The sequence below is a fragment of the Triturus cristatus genome, chromosome 3_2 (assembly GCF_964204655.1).
Source record: "Triturus cristatus chromosome 3_2, aTriCri1.1, whole genome shotgun sequence".
NCBI lineage: Eukaryota > Metazoa > Chordata > Amphibia > Caudata > Salamandridae > Triturus > Triturus cristatus.
The window spans coordinates 590,358,947-590,384,346 of record NC_140584.1 but is presented as its reverse complement, the minus strand read 5'-3'; the positions used below and the strand labels follow the sequence as shown (position 1 = coordinate 590,384,346).

The 25,400-nt window shown below is 51.8% G+C and overlaps 1 protein-coding gene across 15 annotated transcripts in view; it reads right to left on the bottom strand.

Annotated features, from left to right (window-relative positions):
* LOC146857785 (myotubularin-related protein 9-like) overlaps positions 1-25,400 on the bottom strand; it is a 452,543-nt gene that overhangs the window by 136,043 nt on the left and 291,100 nt on the right. For 11 of the 15 annotated variants that reach the window (XM_085648410.1, XM_085648408.1, XM_085648401.1 and 8 more), the window contains exon 3: positions 18,235-18,286. The gene's annotated coding sequence lies outside the window, so the exon portion shown is untranslated. Of the gene's footprint in view, positions 1-14,169; positions 14,316-18,234; positions 18,287-25,400 lie in introns of those variants that run through there. The other 4 variants (XM_085648403.1, XM_085648409.1, XM_085648413.1 and 1 more) reach the window with 3 other exon arrangements.

The following is a 25,400-nucleotide window of genomic DNA, read 5'->3' as shown; positions in this document are numbered from 1 at the left end:
AAGCACGCTCACACCCTTTACACCCCTCACAGACTAGCAGACACATACTGCCAGAAGCACGCTCACACCCCTCACAGAAGAGCACTCACAGATTTCCAGAAGCACACTCACACCCATCACAGACTAGCACTCACAGACTGCCAGAAGCACACTCACACCCCCGACAGACTAGCAGTCACAGACTACTAGAAGCACACTCACAGACTAGCACTCACAGACTGCCAGAAGCACGTTCACACCCCTCAAAGACTAGCAGACACAGAATACCAGTAGCATGCTCCCACCCCTCACAGACTAGCAGACAGATACTGCCAGAAGCACACTCACACCCCTCACAGACTAGCAGACACATTTTGCCAGAAGCATACTCACACCCCTCACAGACTACCAGAAGCACACTCACACCCCTCACAGACTAGCAGTCACAGACTGCCAGAAGCACGCTCACACCCCTCACAGACTAGCAGGCACATATTGCCAGAAGCAAGCTCACACCCCTCCAGACTACCAGTGGCACGTTCACACCCCTCACAGACTAGCACTCACAGACTGCAAGAAGCATGCTCACACCCCTCACAGACTAGCAGTCACAGACTACCAGAAGCACACTCACACCCCTGACAGACTAGCCAACACAGACTACCAGAAGCATGCTCACACCCCTCACAGACTAGCACTCACAGACTGCCAGAAGCACGCTCACACCCCTCACAGACTAGCAGGCATGTACTGCCAGAAGCAAGCTCACACCCCTCACAGACTACCAGAGGCACGCTCACACCCCTCACAGACTAGCACTCACAGACTGCCTGAAGCATGCTCACACCCCTCACAGACTAGCAGACTCAGATTACCAGAAGCATGCTCACACCCCTGACTGACTAGCAGACACATACTGCCAGAAGCACGCTCACACCCCTTGCAGACTAGCAGACAAATACTTCCAGAAGCACACTCGCATCCCTCAGAGACTACCAGAAGCACACTTCCAGAACCACGCTCACACCCCTCACAGACTAGCAGTCACAGACTGCCAGAAGCAAGCTCACACCCCGACAGACTAGCAGTCACAGACTACTAGAAGCACACTCACAGACTAGCACTCACAGACTGCCAGAAGCACGTTCACACCCCTCAAAGACTAGCAGACACAGAATACCAGAAGCATGCTCGCACCCCTCACAGACTAGCAGACACATACTGCCAGAAGCACACTCACACCCCTCACAGAGGAGCAGACACATTTTGCCAGAAGCACACTCACACCCCTCACAGACTACCAGAAGCACACGCACACCCCTGACAGACTAGCAGTCACAGACTGCCAGAAGCCCGCTCACACCCGTGACAGACTAGCAGACACAGACTACCAGAAGCACGCTCACACCCTTCACAGACTAGCAGACACATACTGCCAGAAGCACCCTCACACCCCTCACAGACTGCCAGAAGCACACTCACACCCCTCACAGACTGACAGAAGCACTTTCACACCCCTCACAGACTGCCAGAAGCACACTCACACCCCTCACAGACTGCCAGAAGCATGCTGACACCCCTGACAGACTAGCAGTCACATACTGCCAGAAGCACGCTGACACCCCTGACAGACTAGCAGTCACATACTGCCAGAAGCATGCTCACACCCCTGACAGACTAGCGGACACAGACTACCAGAAGAGTGCTCACACCCCTGACAGACTAGCAGACACACACTGCAAGAAGCACACTAACACCCCTCACAGACTAGCAGCCAAAAAAAAAGAAGAAGCACACTCACACCCCTCGCAGACTAGCAAATACTTCCAGAAGCACACTCACATCCCTCACAGACTTTCAGAAGCACGCTCACACCCCTCACAGACTAGCAGTCACAGACTGCCAGAAGCACACTCACACCCCTCACACACTTGCAGTCACACTCTACCAGAGGCACGCTAACACCCCTCATAGCCTAGCACTCACAGACTGCCAGAAGCACGCTCACACCCCTCACAGACTAACAGCCACATACTGTCAGAAGCACAGTCACACTCCTCACAGACTACCAGAAGCACACACATCACAGACTAGCAGACACATACTGCCAGAAGCTCACTCACACCCCTCACAGACTAGCAGACACATACTGCCATAAACACACTCACACCCCTCACAGACTGCCAGAAGCACACTCACACCCCTCACAGAGTACCAGAAGTACACTCACACCCCTCACAGACTAGCACACACATACTGCCAGAAGCACGCTCACACCCTTCAGACCCCTCACCGACAAGCAGACATACTGCCAGAAGCATGCTCACACCTGCGACAGACTAGCAGTCACAGACTGCCAGAAGCACGCTCACACCCCTCACAGATGAGCACTCACAGACTGCCAGAGCACGCTCACACCCCTCACAGACTAGCAGTCACAGACTGCCAGAAGCACACTCACACCCCTCACAAACTAGCAGTCACGCACTTCCAGAGGCACGCTCACACCCCTCACAGGCTGCCAGAAGCACACTCCCACCCCTCACAGAGTACCAGAAGCACACTCACACCCCTCACAGACTAGAAGACACATACTGCCAGAAGCACGCTGACACCCATGACAGACTAGCAGTTACAGACTGCCAGAAGCACGCTCACACCCTTTACACCCCTCACAGACTAGCAGACACATACTGCCAGAAGCACGCTCACACCCCTCACAGAAGAGCACTCACAGATTGCCAGAAGCACGCTCACACCCATCACAGACTAGCACTCACAGACTGCCAGAAGCACACTCACACCCCCGACAGACTAGCAGTCACAGACTACTAGTAGCACACTCACAGACTAGCAGTCACAGTCTGCCAGAAGCACACTAACACCCTTCACAGACTAGCAGTCACACACTTTCAGAGGCACGCTCAAACCCCTCACAGACTGCCAGAAGCACAGTCACACCCCTCACAGAGTACCAGAAGCATGCTCACACCCCTCACAGACTAGCAGACATATACTGCCAGAAGCACGCTCACACCCAGGACAGACTAGCAGTTACAGACTGCCAGAAGCATGCTCACACCCTTCACAGACTAGCAGAAACATACTGCCAGAAGCACGCTCACACCCGCAACAGACTATCAGTCACAGACTGAGAGAAACACGCTGTTAGACGGACCGGGAGGGTCGGCCGAGGACAAGGGGAGAGGTCTCCGGGGAGAGCCGTCTCCAGCGATCGTACAGGTGAGCAACTTCCCCCCCACAGGTATACACCACACAAGGATAGGATTTAACGTTCTTTATAGGTGATTTCTTAAGGTACGATGAAATGGTACAAGGAGGTCTGGACTCAGGGGTCCCCTCGATTCTAGTCTCTTGGTTTGGGAAAAGGGGGTAGCGGGACAGTCTGGCCACCAATCTGGTAGCTGAGATGGTATGGTGGATAGCTCACAATCCTCGAGCTCGATGTTCTAGCTTGGACGGGCCGCGGCAGCGCCAGCAGGTCCCGGTGAAGGTGGTCGTTACACGGTCCGCGGCAGCGCCAGCAGGTCCCGAGGAAGGTGGTCATTACACGGTCCGCGGCAGCGCCAGCCGGTCCCGATGAAGGTGGTTGTTACAACGGTCCGCGGCAGCGCCAGCAGGTCCCGACGAGGATGGATGATGCAGAAGGCCGCGGCAGCGCCAGCAGGCAGGACGATATTTCACAAGGCAGAACTACGGCAGCGCCAGTAGTCCGTCAAGGCTGAGTTCTCTCGGGTGTCTCTCGACTCCAGGATACAACTGCCTTCCTGCTCTGGAGCTGCCCTAGTTATAGGTCTGGCGCCCTTTGATGTCCGGACCCTCGCACTTGGAGGTCGGGGGGTCCGGGATGAGGGAGTCCAGACACCCAGCAGGGGGTGGAGCCAGCGCCTGGGGGAGCTGGAGGGCGATCGGCACCTGGCGGGGGAGAGCCATCGACACTTCTTTCTCCCATTGACCTGCCAAGTGGTCCGTTCACCTCCTGGGTGGATGGTGGTGCCGGGATGTCGGGGCCGGGCCAGGCCCAGGGTTAGGGTCGGGCTGAGGCCACGCGGCCTCGTGGCGCAGTGTCCAAGATGGCGGCTGATCCGGCCGGAGGAGCCGGTAGTGGTTCGGCCCCATGATACATGGATGTCCGGGGGCAGGAGTTCCGTTGGGAGACGGGGTGCGGGTTGCCCTTGTGGGTAACACCTGGGAGTCCGGGGCTTGGGCCTTGTCATGCGGGGAGGGAGCAAGCCCTTCATGTGGCCTGTCCAACATTCGCTCACACCTGTAACAGATTAGCAGTCACAGACTGCTAGAAGCACGCTCACACCCCTCACAGACTACCAGAACCACGCTCACACCCCTCAAGACTACCAGAACCACGCTTAAACCCCTCAGAGACTACCAGAGGCACGCTCACCCCCTCACAGACTAACAGCCACATACTGTCAGAAGCACACTCACACTCCTCACAGCCTACCAGAAGCACGCTCACAGACATCACAGACTAGCAGACACATACTGCCAGAAGCTCACTTACACCCCTCACAGACTAGCACTCACAGACTACCAGAGGCACGCTCACAACCCTCACAGACTGCCAGAAGCACACTCACACCCCTCACAGAGTACCAGAAGTACACTCACACCCCTCACCGACTAGCACACACATACTGCCAGAAGCACGCTCACACCCTTCACACCCCTCACCGACAAGCAGACACATACTGCCAGAAGCATGCTCACACCTGCGACAGACTAGCAGTCACAGACTGCCAGAAGCACGCTCACACCCCTCACAGATGAGCACTCACAGACTGCCAGAGCACGCTCACACCCCTCACAGACTAGCAGTCACAGGCTGCCAGAAGCACACTCACACCCCTCACAAACTAGCAGTCACGCACTTCCAGAGGCACGCTCACACCCCTCACAGGCTGCCAGAAGCACACTCACACCCCTCACAGAGTACCAGAAGCACACTCACACCCCTCACAGACTAGAAGACACATACTGCCAGAAGCACGCTGACACCCATGACAGACTAGCAGTTACAGACTGCCAGAAGCACGCTCACACCCTTTACACCCCTCACAGACTAGCAGACCCATACTGCCAGAAGCACGCTCACACCCCTCACAGAAGAGCACTCACAGATTGCCAGAAGCACACTCACACCCATCACAGACTAGCACTCACAGACTGCCAGAAGCACACTCACACCCCCGACAGACTAGCAGTCACAGACTACTAGAAGCACACTCACAGACTAGCACTCACAGACTGCCAGAAGCACGTTCACACCCCTCAAAGACTAGCAGACACAGAATACCAGTAGCATGCTCCCACCCCTCACAGACTAGCAGACAGATACTGCCAGAAGCACACTCACACCCCTCACAGACTAGCAAACACATTTTGCCAGAAGCACACTCACACCCCTCACAGACAACCAGAAGCACACTCACACCCCTCACAGACTAGCAGTCACAGACTGCCAGAAGCACGCTCACACCCCTCACAGACTAGCAGGCACATATTGCCAGAAGCAAGCTCACACCCCTCCAGACTACCAGTGGCACGTTCACACCCCTCACAGACTAGCACTCACAGACTGCAAGAAGCATGCTCACACCCCTCACAGACTAGCAGTCACAGACTACCAGAAGCACACTCACACCCCTGACAGACTAGCCAACACAGACTACCAGAAGCATGCTCACACACCTCACAGACTAGCACTCACAGACTGCCAGAAGCACGCTCACACCCCTCACAGACTAGCAGGCATGTACTGCCAGAAGCAAGCTCACACCCCTCACAGACTACCAGAGGCACGCTCACACCCCTCACAGACTAGCACTCACAGACTGCCAGAAGCATGCTCACACCCCTCACAGACTAGCAGACTCAGATTACCAGAAGCATGCTCACACCCCTGACTGACTAGCAGACACATACTGCCAGAAGCACGCTCACACCCCTTGCAGACTAGCAGACAAATACTTCCAGAAGCACACTCGCATCCCTCAGAGACTACCAGAAGCACACTTCCAGAACCACGCTCACACCCCTCACAGACTAGCAGTCACAGACTGCCAGAAGCAAGCTCACACCCCGACAGACTAGCAGTCACAGACTACTAGAAGCACACTCACAGACTAGCACTCACAGACTGCCAGAAGCACGTTCACACCCCTCAAAGACTAGCAGACACAGAATACCAGAAGCATGCTCCCACCCCTCACAGACTAGCAGACACATACTGCCAGAAGCACACTCACACCCCTCACAGAGGAGCAGACACATTTTGCCAGAAGCACACTCACACCCCTCACAGACTACCAGAAGCACACTCACACCCCTGACAGACTAGCAGTCACAGACTGCCAGAAGCCCGCTCACACCCGTGACAGACTAGCAGACACAGACTACCAGAAGCACGCTCACACCCTTCACAGACTAGCAGACACATACTGCCAGAAGCACCCTCACACCCCTCACAGACTGCCAGAAGCACACTCACACCCCTCACAGACTGACAGAAGCACTTTCACACCCCTCACAGACTGCCTGAAGCACACTCACACCCCTCACAGACTGCCAGAAGCATGCTGACACCCCTGACAGACTAGCAGTCACATACTGCCAGAAGCACGCTGACACCCCTGACAGACTAGCAGTCACATACTGCCAGAAGCATGCTCACACCCCTGACAGACTAGCGGACACAGACTACCAGAAGAGTGCTCACACCCCTGACAGACTAGCAGACACACACTGCAAGAAGCACACTAACACCCCTCACAGACTAGCAGACAAAAAAAAAGAAGAAGCACGCTCACACCCCTCGCAGACTAGCAAATACTTCCAGAAGCACACTCACATCCCTCACAGACTTTCAGAAGCACGCTCACACCCCTCACAGACTAGCAGTCACAGACTGCCAGAAGCACACTCACACCCCTCACACACTTGCAGTCACACTCTACCAGAGGCACGCTAACACCCCTCATAGCCTAGCACTCACAGACTGCCAGAAGCACGCTCACACCCCTCACAGACTAACAGCCACATACTGTCAGAAGCACAGTCACACTCCTCACAGACTACCAGAAGCACACACATCACAGACTAGCAGACACATACTGCCAGAAGCTCACTCACACCCCTCACAGACTAGCAGACACATACTGCCATAAACACACTCACACCCCTCACAGACTGCCAGAAGCACACTCACACCCCTCACAGAGTACCAGAAGTACACTCACACCCCTCGCAGACTAGCACACACATACTGCCAGAAGCACGCTCACACCCTTCAGACCCCTCACCGACAAGCAGACATACTGCCAGAAGCATGCTCACACCTGCGACAGACTAGCAGTCACAGACTGCCAGAAGCACGCTCACACCCCTCACAGATGAGCACTCACAGACTGCCAGAACACGCTCACACCCCTCACAGACTAGCAGTCACAGACTGCCAGAAGCACACTCACACCCCTCACAAACTAGCAGTCACGCACTTCCAGAGGCACGCTCACACCCCTCACAGGCTGCCAGAAGCACACTCCCACCCCTCACAGAGTACCAGAAGCACACTCACACCCCTCACAGACTAGAAGACACATACTGCCAGAAGCACGCTGACACCCATGACAGACTAGCAGTTACAGACTGCCAGAAGCACGCTCACACCCTTTACACCCCTCACAGACTAGCAGACACATACTGCCAGAAGCACGCTCACACCCCTCACAGAAGAGCACTCACAGATTGCCAGAAGCACGCTCACACCCATCACAGACTAGCACTCACAGACTGCCAGAAGCACACTCACACCCCCGACAGACTAGCAGTCACAGACTACTAGTAGCACACTCACAGACTAGCAGTCACAGTCTGCCAGAAGCACACTAACACCCTTCACAGACTAGCAGTCACACACTTTCAGAGGCACGCTCAAACCCCTCACAGACTGCCAGAAGCACAGTCACACCCCTCACAGAGTACCAGAAGCATGCTCATACCCCTCACAGACTAGCAGACATATACTGCCAGAAGCACGCTCACACCCAGGACAGACTAGCAGTTACAGACTGCCAGAAGCATGCTCACACCCTTCACAGACTAGCAGAAACATACTGCCAGAAGCACGCTCACACCCGCAACAGACTATCAGTCACAGACTGAGAGAAACACGCTGTTAGACGGACCGGGAGGGTCGGCCGAGGACAAGGGGAGAGGTCTCCGGGGAGAGCCGTCTCCAGCGATCGTACAGGTGAGCAACTTCCCCCCCACAGGTATACACCACACAAGGATAGGATTTAACGTTCTTTATAGGTGATTTCTTAAGGTACGATGAAATGGTACAAGGAGGTCTGGACTCAGGGGTCCCCTCGATTCTAGTCTCTTGGTTTGGGAAAAGGGGGTAGCGGGACAGTCTGGCCACCAATCTGGTAGCTGAGATGGTATGGTGGATAGCTCACAATCCTCGAGCTCGATGTTCTAGCTTGGACGGGCCGCGGCAGCGCCAGCAGGTCCCGGTGAAGGTGGTCGTTACACGGTCCGCGGCAGCGCCAGCAGGTCCCGAGGAAGGTGGTCATTACACGGTCCGCGGCAGCGCCAGCCGGTCCCGATGAAGGTGGTTGTTACAACGGTCCGCGGCAGCGCCAGCAGGTCCCGACGAGGATGGATGATGCAGAAGGCCGCGGCAGCGCCAGCAGGCAGGACGATATTTCACAAGGCAGAACTACGGCAGCGCCAGTAGTCCGTCAAGGCTGAGTTCTCTCGGGTGTCTCTCGACTCCAGGATACAACTGCCTTCCTGCTCTGGAGCTGCCCTAGTTATAGGTCTGGCGCCCTTTGATGTCCGGACCCTCGCACTTGGAGGTCGGGGGGTCCGGGATGAGGGAGTCCAGACACCCAGCAGGGGGTGGAGCCAGCGCCTGGGGGAGCTGGAGGGCGATCGGCACCTGGCGGGGGAGAGCCATCGACACTTCTTTCTCCCATTGACCTGCCAAGTGGTCCGTTCACCTCCTGGGTGGATGGTGGTGCCGGGATGTCGGGGCCGGGCCAGGCCCAGGGTTAGGGTCGGGCTGAGGCCACGCGGCCTCGTGGCGCAGTGTCCAAGATGGCGGCTGATCCGGCCGGGGGAGCCGGTAGTGGTTCGGCCCCATGATACATGGATGTCCGGGGGCAGGAGTTCCGTTGGGAGACGGGGTGCGGGTTGCCCTTGTGGGTAACACCTGGGAGTCCGGGGCTTGGGCCTTGTCATGCGGGGAGGGAGCAAGCCCTTCATGTGGCCTGTCCAACATGCGCTCACACCTGTAACAGATTAGCAGTCACAGACTGCTAGAAGCACGCTCACACCCCTCACAGACTACCAGAACCACGCTCACACCCCTCAAGACTACCAGAACCACGCTTAAACCCCTCAGAGACTACCAGAGGCACGCTCACCCCCTCACAGACTAACAGCCACATACTGTCAGAAGCACACTCACACTCCTCACAGCCTACCAGAAGCACGCTCACAGACATCACAGACTAGCAGACACATACTGCCAGAAGCTCACTCACACCCCTCACAGACTAGCACTCACAGACTACCAGAGGCACGCTCACAACCCTCACAGACTGCCAGAAGCACACTCACACCCCTCACAGAGTACCAGAAGTACACTCACACCCCTCACCGACTAGCAGACATACACTGCCAGCACACTCACACCCGTGACAGACTAGCAGTTACAGACTGCCAGAAGCACGCTCACAGCCTTCACACCTCCACCGACTAGCAGACACATACTGCCAGAAGCATGCTCACACCTGCGACAGACTAGCAGTCACAGACTGCCAGAAGCACGCTCACACCCCTCACAGATGAGCACTCACAGACTGCCAGAAGCACGCTCACACCCGTAGCAGACTAGCAGTCACAGACTGCCAGAAGCACGCTCACACCCCTGACAGACTGGCAGTCACACACTTCCAGAGGCACGCCTACACCCCTCACAGACTGCCAGAAGCACACTCACACCCCTCACAGAGTACCAGAAGCACGCTCACACCCCTCACAGACTAGAAGACACATACTGCCAGAAGCACGCTCACACCCATGACAGACCAGCAGTTACAGACTGCCAGATGCACGCTCACACCCTTCACACCCCTCACAGGCTAGCAGACACATACTGCCAGAAGCACGGTCACACCCGCGACAGACTAGCAGTCACAGACAGCCAGAAGCACGGTTACACCCCTCACAGAAGAGCACTCACAGACTGCCAGTGGAGAAGTGTAGCTCACTGGTTAGAGGAGGCATACCCTGAAGCAGAGATCAGGCCTGGGACCTGGGTTCGATTCCCGACGCGGCAGGGTCCAGAACCCAATTGTCCACGGACTCGATAATTCTCGCTTCGGTGCCCACTCTAAGCATGAGTTCACACTATGCAGCTCTGGGAAACAAGCCTGCTTAATCTCCACAACGGCCCCCCGCGGGATGCCTGGCTTTCACCTTGGGGATACCCAGTATGGGTTATCTTACAGGGAAAAACCAGGACGGGTTCCCAATGCAAGCGCCAAGATGCCCGTAGGGTGATAGTTGCGCTCTATAAGTTCCTCAATCAATCAATCAATCATGCTCACACCCGTCACAGACTAGTACTCACAGACTGCCAGAAGCATGCTCTCACCCCCGACAGACTAGCAGTCACAGACTACTAGAAGCACACTCACTGACTAGCAGTCACAGACTGCCAGAAGCACACCCACACCCCTCACAGACTAGCAGTCACACACTTCCAGAGGCACTCTCACGCCCCTCAGAGATTGCCAGAAGCACACTCACACCCCTCACAGAGTACCAGAAGCACGCTCACACCCCTCACAGACTAGCAGACACATACTGCCAGAAGCATGCTCACACTCCTCACAGACTAGCAGTTACAGACTGCCAGAAGCATGCTCACACCCTTCACAGACTAGCAGACACATACTGCCAGAAGCACGCTCACACCCGCAACAGACTAGAAGTCACAGACTGCCAGAAGCACGCTCCCACCCGTAACAGACTAGCAGTCACAGACTGCCAGAAGCACGCTCACACCCCTCACAGACTACCAGAACCATGCTCACACCCCTCACAGACTACCAGAGGCACCCTCACACCCCTCACAGACTAGCAGTCACAGACTACCAGAACCACACTCACACTCCTCACAGACTACCAGAGGCACGCTCACACACATCACAGACTAGCAGACATATACTGCCAGAATCTCACTCACACCCCTCACAGATTAGCACTCACAGACTACCAGAGGCACGCTCACACCCCTCACAGACTAACAGCAACATACTGTCAGAAGCACATTCACACTCCTCTTAGACTACCAGAAGCACGCTCACACACAGCAGTCTAGCAGACACATACTGCCAGAAGCTCACTCACACCCCTCACAGACTAGCAGACACATACTGCCAGAAACACACTCACACCCCTCAGAGACTGCCAGAAGCACACTCTCACCCCTCACTGAGTACCAGAAGTACACTCACACCCCTCACAGACTAGCAGACACATACTGCCAGAAGCATGCTCACACCCCTCACAGATGAGCACTCACAGACTGCCAGAAGCAAGCTCACACCCCTCACAGACTAACACTCACAGACTGCCAGAAGCATGCTCATACCCATAACAGACTAGCAGTCACACACTTCCAGAGGCACGCTCACACCCCTCACAGACTGCCAGAAGTACACTCACACCCCTCACAGAGTACCAGAAGCACGCTCACACCCCTCATAGACTAGCAGACACATACTGCCAGAAGCACGCTCACACCCGTGACAGACTAGCAGTCACAGACAGCCAGATGCACGCTCACACCCTTCACAGAAGAGCACTCACAGACTGCCAGAAGCATGCTCACACCCGTCACAGACTAGCATTCACAGACTGCCAGAAGCACGCTAACACCCCAACAGACTAGCAGTCACAGACTTCCAGAGGCACGCTCACATCCCTCACAGACTACCAGAAGCACACTCACACCCCTCACAGAGTACCAGAAGCACGCTCACACCCCTCGCAGACTAGCAGACACATACTGCCAGAAGCACGCTCACACCCGTGACAGACTAGCAGTTACAGACTGCCAGAAGCATGCCTACACCCCTCACAGACTACCAGAACCACGCTCACACCCCTCACAGACTACCAGAGGCACGCTCACACCCCTCACAGACTAGCAGTCACAGACTACCAGAACCACGCTCACACCCGTCACAGACTACCAGAGGCACGCTCACACCCTTCACAGACTAGCAGTCACAGACTGCCAGAAGCCTGCTCACACCCGTGACAGACTAGCAGTTACACACTACCAGAGGTACGCTCACACCTCTCACTAACTAGCAGTCACACACTACAAGAGGCACTCGAACATAGATTAATTGTCAAACACTATTGGAGGAATTCTTCACCAGTCACATCACAGGAAACGGCCACTACAACGTGGCCGTTTCCACGCATAACCATAACCACGCATGCATTACAACCCATGCGTGGTTACAACGAAAAGCCTTTACCACGCATACCTTTACTACGAAATTCGTAGTAAAAGCATGTGTGCTAAAGTTAAAAGAAAAAAAACGTGGGATTAAAAAAGAGGGCTGGGGGGGGCACCCCCAAAAATAAAATATAAAAAAAACGTACCTGATTCCGTCAACTAAAGAGAGATATGGAGGCAATCCACGTCGTTAGAGAAAACAGAAGGACACTTTCGCTTCCTCTTAACAACGTGGAACGTCACCAAGGAAGAACGAGGAGAGGAGGGGTAAGGGGGAATGAGGGGGTGGTGCCGCGCAAGGGAAAAATTTAAAGAGTACATAATAAGTGCGATATCCTTTAACAAGAAAATGCCATTAACATGCATAATTTAACAACAAAAATCGTTGTAAAAGTATGCGTGTTAAAGTCATTTTCGTGGTAAAGGATATTCGTGGTGATGGCATTCGCGTTGTAATGCATGCGTGGTAAAGGCATGCGTTACAACGGAATGCGTTGTAAAGTCATGCATTCTCACATCACAGCAGTCTCACACTAGGGGCAGTCTTTCACAACCATCAGCATAGCAGCCATTACCAAAAGCAATGTCACACCCCTCACAGAGTAGTAGTCACACACACTGCTGATAGCACTCTCACACTTGCAATTTCTCACTACTAACAGCACAGCACTCTCATCCCTCTTAAAGTAGCAGTCTCACATCACTGACTTCACTATTACAATCATCAGAGACTAGCAGTCACACACTACCAGAATCATTCGTACTCCCCCCTGCACGCAGTAGCAGTCTGGCTTTTCCAGCAGCAGTCCCAGACCCCTCACAGACTAGCAGTCACACAGCACTGACAGCACCCTCACACTGCTCACAGACTAGCAGTCACACAGCACTGACAGCCACCTCACACTGCTCACAGACTAGCAGACACACAGCACTGACAGCACCCTCACACTGCTCACCGACTAGCAGACACGCAGTACTGACAGCACCCTCACACTGCTCACCGACTAGCAGACACACAGTACTGACAGCACCCTCACACTGCTCACCGACTAGCAGACACACAGTACTGACAGCACCCTCACACTGCTGACAGACTAGCAGTCACACAGTACTGACAGCACCCTCACACTGCTGACAGACTAGCAGTCACACAGTACTGACAGCACCCTCATACTGCTGACAGACTAGCAGCAAAGTCAGCAGATGTTGCTGATATCTGAAAGCGCCTCTTCGGTGATTGCGGGGAGTTATTGTGCGTGTGCTATTATGCATGGGTGAGGGGAAGAATTCAAAAATGTGCCAGTGGGCGGATGTAGAGATGCATGAGTGCAAGAATGAATTAGTGAGTGCACGGAGGATGAGTGACTGAATGCGTAGGCTGACAGGAGCATCAGAACGTTCAGTTCTAAGCCAGGCCTATTGGCTTTGAAGATGCTTGGTTCGCATAAGCGTGTGCGATTGCTTTAAAAACGGACAGCCTGGCTCGTGCTTTTTTTTCTTTCTTCACCGTGCTCTGCTGTATTCGTATGTAATGGTGCCACGTGGTGTTATGAACAGAAAGCCTGTGTAGGGGCTGAGGGGCGAGTTTGCGGTTGAGTATGTACCTGAGTCTGGCAGGCTCCTCGGTGCCCCTCCAGATGCAGGTGGGCAGCAGACCCCCGTTTGGGGCTGGAGTTTATTCAGTGACGGCCACCTGGCAGCCACCGCTGGTCTCCCTCGCGTGCAGCAAGTCGACGGCTCCCGGAGCAGGATATCCGCCAGCAGAGGCGGGGACAGCAGGGCTCAGGGACAAACACTCTACCTGACAGCAGCAAGAACGTGACACCACACACCAGCCTGTGGTACGGGACGGTGGGCGGGGAGGCACAGGAAGAGGTAAAGGGTAAGAGGCTGCAGAAAACAGGGGGGCTGCAAGGCTCAGGGACACCACACTATCTGGGGTCTGCAGGGGGGTGTCACCTGAGTACAGACCTATCCTGGGGTACCTGGTAATGGGAGGCACGGAGGATCCCCGGTCTTGGGTACCATAGAGGAGGTCGCAGGCAACAGGGCCCCGGTACTAACACACCCTATGAGTGATGTGCCATCTCAAGCCCTGGGCCAGCCTACAGCCCCGGGATACAGGGGAGCCCTTGTCTGTACTACAGGAAACCATGGCCTGTGCCACATGCAATCCATTGTGAGGTACAGGGCACCCTGACCTCAGATAGAAACCACTGTATGGGGTATAAGGTACCACAGCTTGGGGTCGAGGGATGGCACTGCATGTCAAGTGCGAACAACAGTCCATGCAGGTGATTCCGTGACTGGGGCATTACGACCTCGGACGTAATATTCAGTGTCAATGGTACAATGAAATACAGCGTGCGACATAAGGAGTCCACTGTCTGGGGTCCAGGCAGGGACATCTTAAGGATTTTGGGGGCCTGGGCCAAACGTTTTTTGGGGGCCCCTATTCGGAACAGCTTTGAATTTATGATCCAATTTCAGCCCTTTCATGCCATCTTTAGCCCGGTCACTGACAGTGCACAGGCACACTCCTCCAAATTCTATGTATTTACACCTAATATTCAGGGATAGTGGTGTGTTTTTGATTTTGTAGCACCGCAGCAGCTCACTAATATTATTGCAAATAATCTATGTGACCCTTTCTCATTTCTCATATGTGAGGTCCTGTTTTGATCCAAAATAAACTTTTTGTATGGATGTTGTATGAAACATAAACACAATATTTCTCTACAAAATGTCTCTAATAGAGTCACACATCAACCACATTAAAAATAAATTAAAGGAAAGCAGAATTTAAAATAAACTCTTTAGGAATTATTCAAGGTCATCAAGTTAAGATTCTCTGTAGAACAAAGCTGGTGCTATCGGGGGGCGCCTGGGCCGGTGCCCACTTTGCCCATGACTTAAACATCTCTGGGTCCCGGGAACCCTGGCATGGAATACAGGGGATCCAAACTGAAACTCTGAAGAACTGCAAACCAGCGCAGGATAAACATGGAATCCACTGTCTTGGTTACAGTGGGAAACAGAGTGGGATACAGGGAAACACGCCCTGGGATAAAGGGATCCGTTGTCTGGGGTACAGGGAACTACGGACTATGGTACACGGGATCCCCTATCTATGGCGCCGGGTACCAAGGCCTGGACTACGGGAAGGGACACGTCCTTGCATAAAGGGAAATGAAGGCCTCGATTACAAGAGTCACTGGCGGGAACAATGGAGCCAATGAGGGAGAGGGAGGGCACAGGGAAACCAAAGGATACCTTGGAAGGGAGTATCGCCCTAGGATGCAGGAGTGCCACAGTCTGGGGTACAGAAAAACAACAGGCAGGTGTACACGGTAGCCAAACCTTGAGGTACAACATCTAAGGATAATGAGGTACACGCAGCGCTGGAAATGGAAAGAAATATATTCTGGGATCCACAAATTGGGGGCAAAGGTTGGAAGCAGAAAGGGGTGGAGTCATGAGGGGTAGGACTGTCAAAGTACTCGTTTTTAAAAAAAATGCGTCCCCATACTCAGGCTTCATTTTAAAATATCGTATTAGGGTGTCGCACCTGCTGCAGTGATCTTTGGGTGCACGCCAAGTTCCAGGGTATATGACCAGTGTGATAACTCTGAAAGTACATTTGCTGGAGAGTTCTGTGTGCGATCTAGAAACGGATTTGACTCATCATGAAATAGCATAAAGAGCTGATGTGCCCACTGTGGAGCACAGCTGTATAATGTGTTGGTTCCAGACAGCGGCGGCTCCACCGCATTGGCGAAGGAGCGTCGCCTTACCGCCTGGCTCAGAGCCAGCAAATGGAAAATAAAACAATGCTCTTGCATCGTTTTATTTTACATTTGCTGGCTCTGAGCCAGCGGTGTTGGGAAGGGCGGGGCTTAGGCATATGTGTGGGGAGGAGGAGTGCTACCTGCACTCCACTCCCTAAGTGCGCAAATGTGTTTTGGTGGGCTGTCTCAGGCTGGCCAAAACCCACATGCGCACTTAGGTTTTCTCCAGCCCAGCTGCATTGAGCAGCCGGGCTGGAGAACCCCACAGACACCCTGGTCTGAGCTGGGCGTCTTCCTTGCCTGCTCAGACCAATACCCGCACTGCTATGCAGCGTTGGGATTGGACAGGGAGTTTGTCCCAGGGGCTGCTGGGACCAGCAAGCAGGAAGAGGAGAGGCGGTGCGACGAGATGCCATGCTGGAGGTGGCCAGCGGCAAAAGGTCAGTTAAAAAAAAAATACTGTATCCCCCCCACCCACCCCGCAACGCCTTCCACGTGACCCCACCCGCCACACCACTCTTTGTATATGGTGGCCGCCACTGGTTCCAGATTTGTATTTTATTAAGGTTGTTCGGTGACTTAGTGCTTTAATTGCAGAGAGCCTTGCATTATGCACATGTCAGAGATTACAATCCTTGTAATGTAGCTCATTGAGTTATGAACTGGCATCAAGGCACGTTTAGAACCTCACTGGTTATTTTTAAATCTTTCCTTATTGTAAGTTTGCTAAAAAAATGTTCTTGTATATTAATAAACATTCATTAGTAAGTACTATATACATAGTTATTGGTGTATGTATTCATATAGACAGATACATCAGACATTGTTACATGCATGCATATTTCTTTCATAGCAGGCTAGGAAATGTCAAAACCCTTGGCATCTAAGTGTTACCTCCAGATAGCTCCCAGCCAGGATGGGACTCGAACAAGATAAGTGCTAAATGCCTTTAAGTGAGGCATTTGTATTGAGCCCAGCTGGAACTGAACATAGATTTCCCTCGCCCAGTGCCAGCGCTGCTGAGCGCCTTCTGGTTTTGTTAATTTGCCACTGGGACTAAACACATTTTACTGGGGCCTGCCTGGATTCTGGATCCGGCTCAATAATAGCTGCCATAGCCAGATGGATTCTGGGATCAGGGTACATCCCTCAGTTTCCCACCACTGAGTATAAGGGAGCTATGGTCTGCCTTACATTGGAGTAAATGGCAAAAGTAGAGGGAAAACATGGCCTCGCTACTAAGGACCCAAAATAGTGGGGACCGTTTGTTAAGGTTCTGGTGAGCTTGGGCCTACGGCACATGGAACAAACAGCGACGGCTCCTCTGCTGAGGCGGAGGTGCGCCGCCCCACTGCTCTGTGAGCAGTTTAAAAAGGAAAAATAAAATGATAATAATGCAATGTTATTTTCATTATTTTTTCCCGTACTGGCTTACGTGCGGGACGCGGTGGGGATGAGCTGGCCAGAGCAGGGGCCAGTGGGAGAAGTGGTGAGCACTTTCCAAGTGTGCATGACTGTTTGGTGCGCAGGACGGCAAAACAGTCATGTACACTTTTCATGTTCTCCACCAGCTGTTTTGCACAGCCTAGGTGGAGAACATGCACAGGCTCACCGTCCCCGTCTGAGCGCCAATCAACGGCGCTCCGACCAATCATGATAAAGCTGACAACAGCGTTGTCATTGGCGGGAGCCTGGGGTGATTCCTGCTTGTCCGCGACCTAAGAGGATCGAGAGGCGGCGGACGGCCTGCAGGTAAGTGGATGTTTTTCTCTCCCCGGCACCCCTGTTAAGCAGCAGCCGCCACTGGGTACAAAGGGCTTATGGTGGAGGAGAGTACTGAGTTTGGGGACGCAGAGGGGCCATGTATCAGTGTACACTTACCAGGAAGAGAATCACCACAACATACTGGCTCACAGGTGATATGGCAGAAGACCTGAAAACAAAAGAACAACAGTGAGAGAACAGCATGGACATAAAAGAAATACAAAAAGAAAGAGAGGCAGGGAAACATAAATGAGGGATGGCTAAAAGTGGGCTTTATCGATGAGTAGGCTGGGAAACCGCAGAGGACGGCCAGTTATTAAGCAGAAGAAGGAGAGGCTGCCGGGCCACAGAAAGGTTATGGGACACCAGAACTAGGAGGATACAGTGGAGGTTTGATGCCAAGGGCAAATTCGAGGATGCCACTGGTGCAAAGTAGGCGGTCAGCCATCCTTAAACCAACATGTCTGTCTTTCTGTGTGCATAGCACTCCATGTGTGTGAAAAATGCTTCAAGGCGCTGGTGTGTGTATATAGATGACAGATTGCCATTTTTATGTCAGTTTTAACATTCCTAAATTGCAAAATGTGATAACTGGTGGTATCTGCTGCACACTGTGCTTTATGTATCGAGGGGGGGGGGGGGGGTTTAGATATTTCAAGTCACAGCTGCACATCCGTTCCTGTCTTTACCTTTCGCATTCTGCTGCTTATATCTTTGCCTATGTTATTATATAAGCAAGGCTACAAGTACCAGAATGCATTAGTAACAAGCATTTGCAATGCAATAGGTCTCGCATTTACACGAGTTTGAGCTATTGGCATTGTAAATGACAATGCCTTTTATTTATGTTTTGGTTTTTGAAACATTAATCTAAGGCATTGTCATTTACAATGCCAATAGCTCAAACCCGCGTAAATGCGAGAACTATTGCATTGCAAATGCTTGTTCTAAAGCTGGTACAATTATTTTTGTCAGGCTAAATCCAAAATCACCAGTAAGTTTTAGCTATGTCCGATAGACAATCGCTCTTTTGCGGGTCGCTTGACTGCAGTCTGAAATATCTGAACTTATCGCCACTAATCATTTATGTTAGGTGTGGGTTTTTTATGGTCGCTATCGGTAACTCGTGAAACAAATATTGACTCAAACTGCGCTCTTTTCACTCGTGTACCCCCCTTAAGCAGCTGTTCTTTGTCCCCCTTCTGCCAGACCAGCTTGGCGGATGTCACTCAAATGCGTATTGCTGTCTGGAGTAGATTCAGTCGCCATTCCGTGTTTGCATTTGAATTTAGCTCTGTCACAACTGATAAAGAGTGATAAATGTGACATTCCTGCGTCTAAAGATCATTAAATGTCAGCGCGTGCACTGGCAGCAAGATGGCTGGCAGAAAGTCAATGATACAGGGGCTGTTTGAAGTGCGAAGAGCGGAGATGAATTTGCAACAGCGGGGAGTCCTGAAGGCTGCAAGGAATCAATCACCCGTTCATGCGCAGTAAGAGGAGACACACATGTGAGGGGAACTCAGTGTGTGTACACACTCCAAGAGGCAGACGTATCACGGAAGTCCGCACAAGCTGCAACGATGCGGCATCAATTGGATATAATCATATGCGAAACAACAGACAATTCTATGTCAAGACAGGAGGCTCCGATTATGCTTTCTCATTTCTTTATTAGAAATGCTCAGCAGCCAATTAGAAAACAGTTGGTAAATAAAAAAACTACAGTACCCATGAACACCAGGGTATCACGTGACCAACCATAGAGAACCATATTATAAAAGGTCTTGTAGAAAGTATTGTATCCTCTTTCTTTGCTGCTCCGCAGCTAGTTAAGTGCTTCATTTTATATTATTTACTTACTGCTTGGTAAAGTTCTATTGCTGACTGTATTATTAGTGCTCACGCTTTCTTGGTATTCCGTGCGCTCTGTTCTGGGCTGTTCTCGGCTTTCGTTTTTCGCCGCTTCTGTGCGCGTTTAGCGGGGGCGTGTGTCTCACCACCCGGTGTCCGGGCGCTTCGCGCCCGCGTTTTAAAGCATTTGGTGGAGCGGGAGAAGGGGGCTGGAGGACTCGCGCTGTGCGCGACCTCCTTTTTATGTTTACGGCGGCGGCCGTTATCGCGCTTGCGCGGCGGCCATTTTAAGGCTTTTCTTCCGTGTTTCACGGAGATTTGGCATAACGAAGGTTGTTTCACCTCAACAACTGCCCACAGCCTCGCGTTTTCTGCCCCATTGACGCCTTTTGCTCAGAAAAATTGTATTGGGCTGTACAACTAAGCATAGGCTCTGCCTAGAGTGTTATTTTTTCAGCAAGCCCTCCCTCCACATTTAATTATTAACAGTGTGTGCAGGTTTTTTCCTGTACTGTTGGCTTGCTGAGAGTTTGGTTCACTCCCCCTACATTGTGCCTTTGACCTTATAGAAATTTGTCATCTTGTGGGCATTACTGTAACACTTTGTGTCACTATGAATGAATATTTGGATGAAGATGACTACTATTATGAGGATGACGCCTCTGGATTTTCGGAGCATGATTTGGTGGAGGCTTTAGACCAGGGTGTGCAACACTCAGTTAATAAGGCACTTGCTTGTGCTATCAACCCCTTGAAACGTCATTTGACTCATTACGCCAAAAAACAGGGCTGGTTGCCTTCCACACGTACGTCTTCTAAGTCTCCTATTAATCCTCATAAATCGTACTTTAAGAGATTGGCCAAAACCTTAGCCTCTGATCAGTCTTCCAAATTGGCCTCGGGGGCGCTTCGGCATCCACCAGCATTGTCACGGACACTGACGGTACGCATTCCTCAGCTTCCACTGATCAGGATGTTCCTCCGCCTCGCAAGAAGTCGCGTAAGGAGCATTATGTGGATGCTCCTACACATCCTCCAGTTTTAACTTTTGAGCCTTCGGATATTTTTCATCCTCATTCTTCTTCATGGCTTCCATCCCCTGCTGTGGTGGAGTATGTTCAAGCTCATATCCGGCAACCCTTTGAGAAGGATGTCAGGGCCCGCCTTCGGTCCGAGTGTCCACGTCCGGATCTCGCCGACCATTTAGCACATACTCCAGAGATTGATCCAACAATGGTTTCCTATCTCAAAGAATATGCAAAAGACCCCAAAAAGGGTCTGGATAGATCCTGGCGCTCCTGTCAGGACAAATTGCTGGATATGCTAGGCCCACTTACGAAGATTTTAGACCTCGGGTTTTCAGCCAAAGAGTCTTCGGCCCTTGTTAACCCTGATAAACTTATTGAATGGGCTCAGAGGGCTATTTGCCAGTTGGGTAACGCCAACTGTGCAATTTCCAGTGAGCGACGCAGTTCTATTCTCCTTAAATTGGATCCTAAACTGGCGGAGCTCTCCTCTTCCGAGCTTCCCTTTAGCTCAGGGGCTTTTGTTCGTACATCCTTTTGAAAGAACTGACGAAGTTTGTGGCAACTTTCAGTGGCCTTGATAAGGCTCAAGCTTCGCTGTGGCGAGCATTTCGACCGGTTTTTGCCAGGGCCGGACGACATCGGCGACGCTCGTTCGGCCGTGGCTCTCACAATTCCCAGAGGGGATTCCAGTCCCAAAGAGGCGGTGGTCAGGATTCAGGCTACAGCTCCCGTTCTCAGTTCCATCCCTCTCGCAAAGGGAGAGGACAATATAGAAAGGGACGTTCCGGCAGAAATCAAGGTGGCTACCAGGATTCCAACACTTCAGGTGAGCTTGATTCCAGCTTCCAATGTTGTTCTGGGGGGCCGAATTCGATTTTTTCTCCACAATTGGCGTTTAACCTCCAAAGATGCTTGGGTGCTGCAAACTGTTCAGGGTTACAATATAGAGTTTTATCAGCCCCAACATCAAACCCTCCATCCCTCTCCTCTGTATTTCTCTCTTCAAGACCAGGAGTTTATTTCTGCAGAAATCGATTCTCTCCTGGCAAAAGAGGCAATCATGCAAACTGTCCGCCATCCCCAGGGGTTCATCAGCACGGTTTTTCTGGTACAGAAGAAAGGGGGCGGTTCTCGCCTAGTTCTCAACCTGAAAGAATTCAACGGAGGTGTTGTGTACAGACACTTCAAGATGGAGGGAATTCATCTGTTGCGCGATCTTCTTCGCAAGGGGGATTGGATGGTTCGCCTAGATCTCAAAGATGTGTACTTGTCGATTCCCATCTTCGAGCCTCATCGGCGGTTCCTGCAATTCCATTGGCAGGGGAATTGGTACCAGTACAAAGTTCTCCCGTTCGGCCTTTCGTCAGCACCTTGGTGCTTCACGAAACTTCTGAGACCCGTCGTGGAATGTTTGCGCGCTCGGGGTGTTCGTTTAATAATATATCTAGACGACATTCTAATCTTGGCAGACTGTCCCCTCAAAGTCTTGACTCGTCTAGAGTGGTCTATCGACCTCTTGCAATCTCTGGGTTTTCTGGTGAACCCTCAGAAGTCAGTCTTGATTCCATCGCAGGTGATATATTTTCTGGGCTTCCAGGTCAATTCTCTTTCATGTCAACTTCTCTTACCCACTCAAAAGATTCGGTACATCAAGAGGGAGTTGAATTTGGTTATTTCCAAACAGACTGTGTCACTGAGATCGTTAGCACGAGTTGTCGGTCTATTGGCGTTCTCCATTCAGGCGATTCTTCCAGGTCCACTGCATTACAGGGCTCTTCAACGTTTGAAGATCTGTCATCTCCAAAAAGGCTTTCGCTATTCCGATCTAATTCCTCTTTCAGAGGAAGCAAGGACGGAGATGCAATGGTGGTTGGACCACATGGATGCTTGGAACGGGCGAGCCCTGTTCGGTTCATCTCCGGATCTCGTGATAGAGTCCGATGCCAGCCTGTGGGGTTGGGGAGCCCGGTGCGGTCCCGTCTCGACGGGGGGTCGTTGGTCCTCCCAGGAGTTGTCTCTCCATATAAATTGCCTGGAACTCCTGGCGGGATCATTTGCGATCCGATGTTTCTCTCCTCTTCGTTCCAATTGTTGCATCCTTCTCCGCATGGACAATATTTCAGTGGTCCGATATGTCAACAAGTTAGGGGGAACAAAATCCACATTATTGGCGGAGATCGCCAAAGATTTTTGGCACTTTTGTCTGCAACAGAAGATCACTGTTATTGCCGAATATCTTCCCGGTCGCCACAACCAGATTGCGGACTGGAATTCACGCCACCTTCGGGACTTCAGCGATTGGCGGCTTCATTCCCGCATTTTCCGCTCTCGCCTCCGGATCTGGGGTCAGTGCCACTTAGACCTTTTTGCCTCTCGCCTGAACACTCAACTTCCTCTGTTTTTCAGCCGGAGGCCCTGGCCACGGATGCGTTTCTACAGACTTGGCCGCCGGTTCTGTGCTATGCCTTTCCCCCGTTCATGATGATTCCCAGGGTCTTGGCTTGCACGAAACGGTTTCAGACAGACTTAATTCTGATTGCTCCTCTGTGGAGGGCTCAGGCGTGGTTCCCGGTTCTCCTGGAGATGTGTTGTGCAGTGCCTCTCCTTCTTCCCCAGAAGTGGAACCTGTTGCTGGATCCTCTCGGCAATCCGCATACCCTGATTTTATCAGGCAATCTCCTTCTGCTAGCGTGGCGAATTTCGGGGATCGCTGGTCGCTCCCAGGCCTTTCACATGACGCTTCCAAATTTATCAGTGACGCCTGGTCTCCCAATACTCATAAACGATACAGAGGGTCATGGAAGCGATGGTGTGACTGGTGTGTTCAACGGGAGGCTGATCCCTCTTCAGCGGATGTCTCTTTGATCATTAATTTTCTTGCCTCTCTTGCTTCCTCCGGTTTGGCTTATCGCACTGTCAACAACTTTCGTTCTGCCATTTCGGCGGCTCACATTCCAATTGATGGTAAACCTGCGGGTGAGCATCCTTTGATTGCCAAATTGCTTAAGGGTATTCGTCTGGCGAAACCTCCTGGTCCTAAGTACGTGTCTTTATGGGATGTATCCATTGTTTTGAAGTTTTTGAACGCCTGGCCTTCCAATTCTTTGCTTTCCCGTAAGCAACTGTCAGCCAAGCTGACCATGTTGCTATACCTTGTTTCTTGCAAACGGGTGTCTGATGTTCATGCTTTGGACTTGGCAGGTCACAGTTTTACACCTGAGGGTGTCACATTTCGCCTTTCCAAATGTACCAAGACACATACTTCCGAGATTACCTATCCTTCTTTTCCTAATCATCCCAACCTTTGCGTTGTTCAATGTGTCAAGGATTATGAGGTATGTACTGCCCCTTTACGTTCAGATATGCATGGTCAACTGTTGATTGCTTTGCAGAAGCCTTTTCGCCCTGTTACCCCAGCTACTTTGGCTCGCTGGGTTAGATGGCTCATGTCTGAAGCTGGCATTGATGTGTCCATTTTTGGTGCTCATTCGGCACGAGGGGCTATGGCTTCTAAGGCATTCTCCATGGGTGTTACTTTATTTGACATCATGAAGGCCGCAGATTGGTCTTCTGATTCAGTGTTCAAAACTTTCTATTACAAACGAATTGATCATATTGCTTCTGTGGTGGTGGATCAGCTTTGAACAAGCATAATCGGAGCCTCCTGTCTTGACATAGAATTCAAAATTTGTGAACATACGTGACAAGAATTTTCAATTCTATTAAGGACAAGGAGGCGAGGATTATCCCACCAGTGATTATTGTTTTTGCACATGTTATGCATTTATATTGTTGTTTTCTGCATATGACTTATGTTTAATGCAATGCACTATTTCTCTACGCCCCCCTATTTATGACTTCATTCTATATACTGGGTGTGTATTACGGCTGTATGTCTCTTTTCAGGTTCTGACCCGAAGTAGCGGTGTTGCTGTTCCTTCTGGTTTATCTGGTTTTCGAAGCTCTTCAGTTTCCGATTCTCTACTGCTGCCGAGTCCTGTGTTCTTCGAAGTGGACTTCTGCTGCTGCTGAAAGTTTTTTCTATCCCTGATGTTCAACGTTTTTCTTGGACTTCCTGTTTTACCTTGAACAGTTTTTCCTCACCAAAGAAAGAGGATACAATACTTTCTACAAGACCTTTTATAATATGGTTCTCTATGGTTGGTCACGTGATACCCTGGTGTTCATGGGTACTGTAGTTTTTTTATTTACCAACTGTTTTCTAATTGGCTGCTGAGCATTTCTAATAAAGAAATGAGAAAGCATAATCCTCGCCTCCTTGTCCTTAATAGAATTGAAAATTCTTGTCACGTATGTTCGCAAATTTTGAATTGTTATTTCATTTGGCGAGGACATTTTATGTGATGAAATACTATACCGGAGAAAGCAATCTTGTGACGC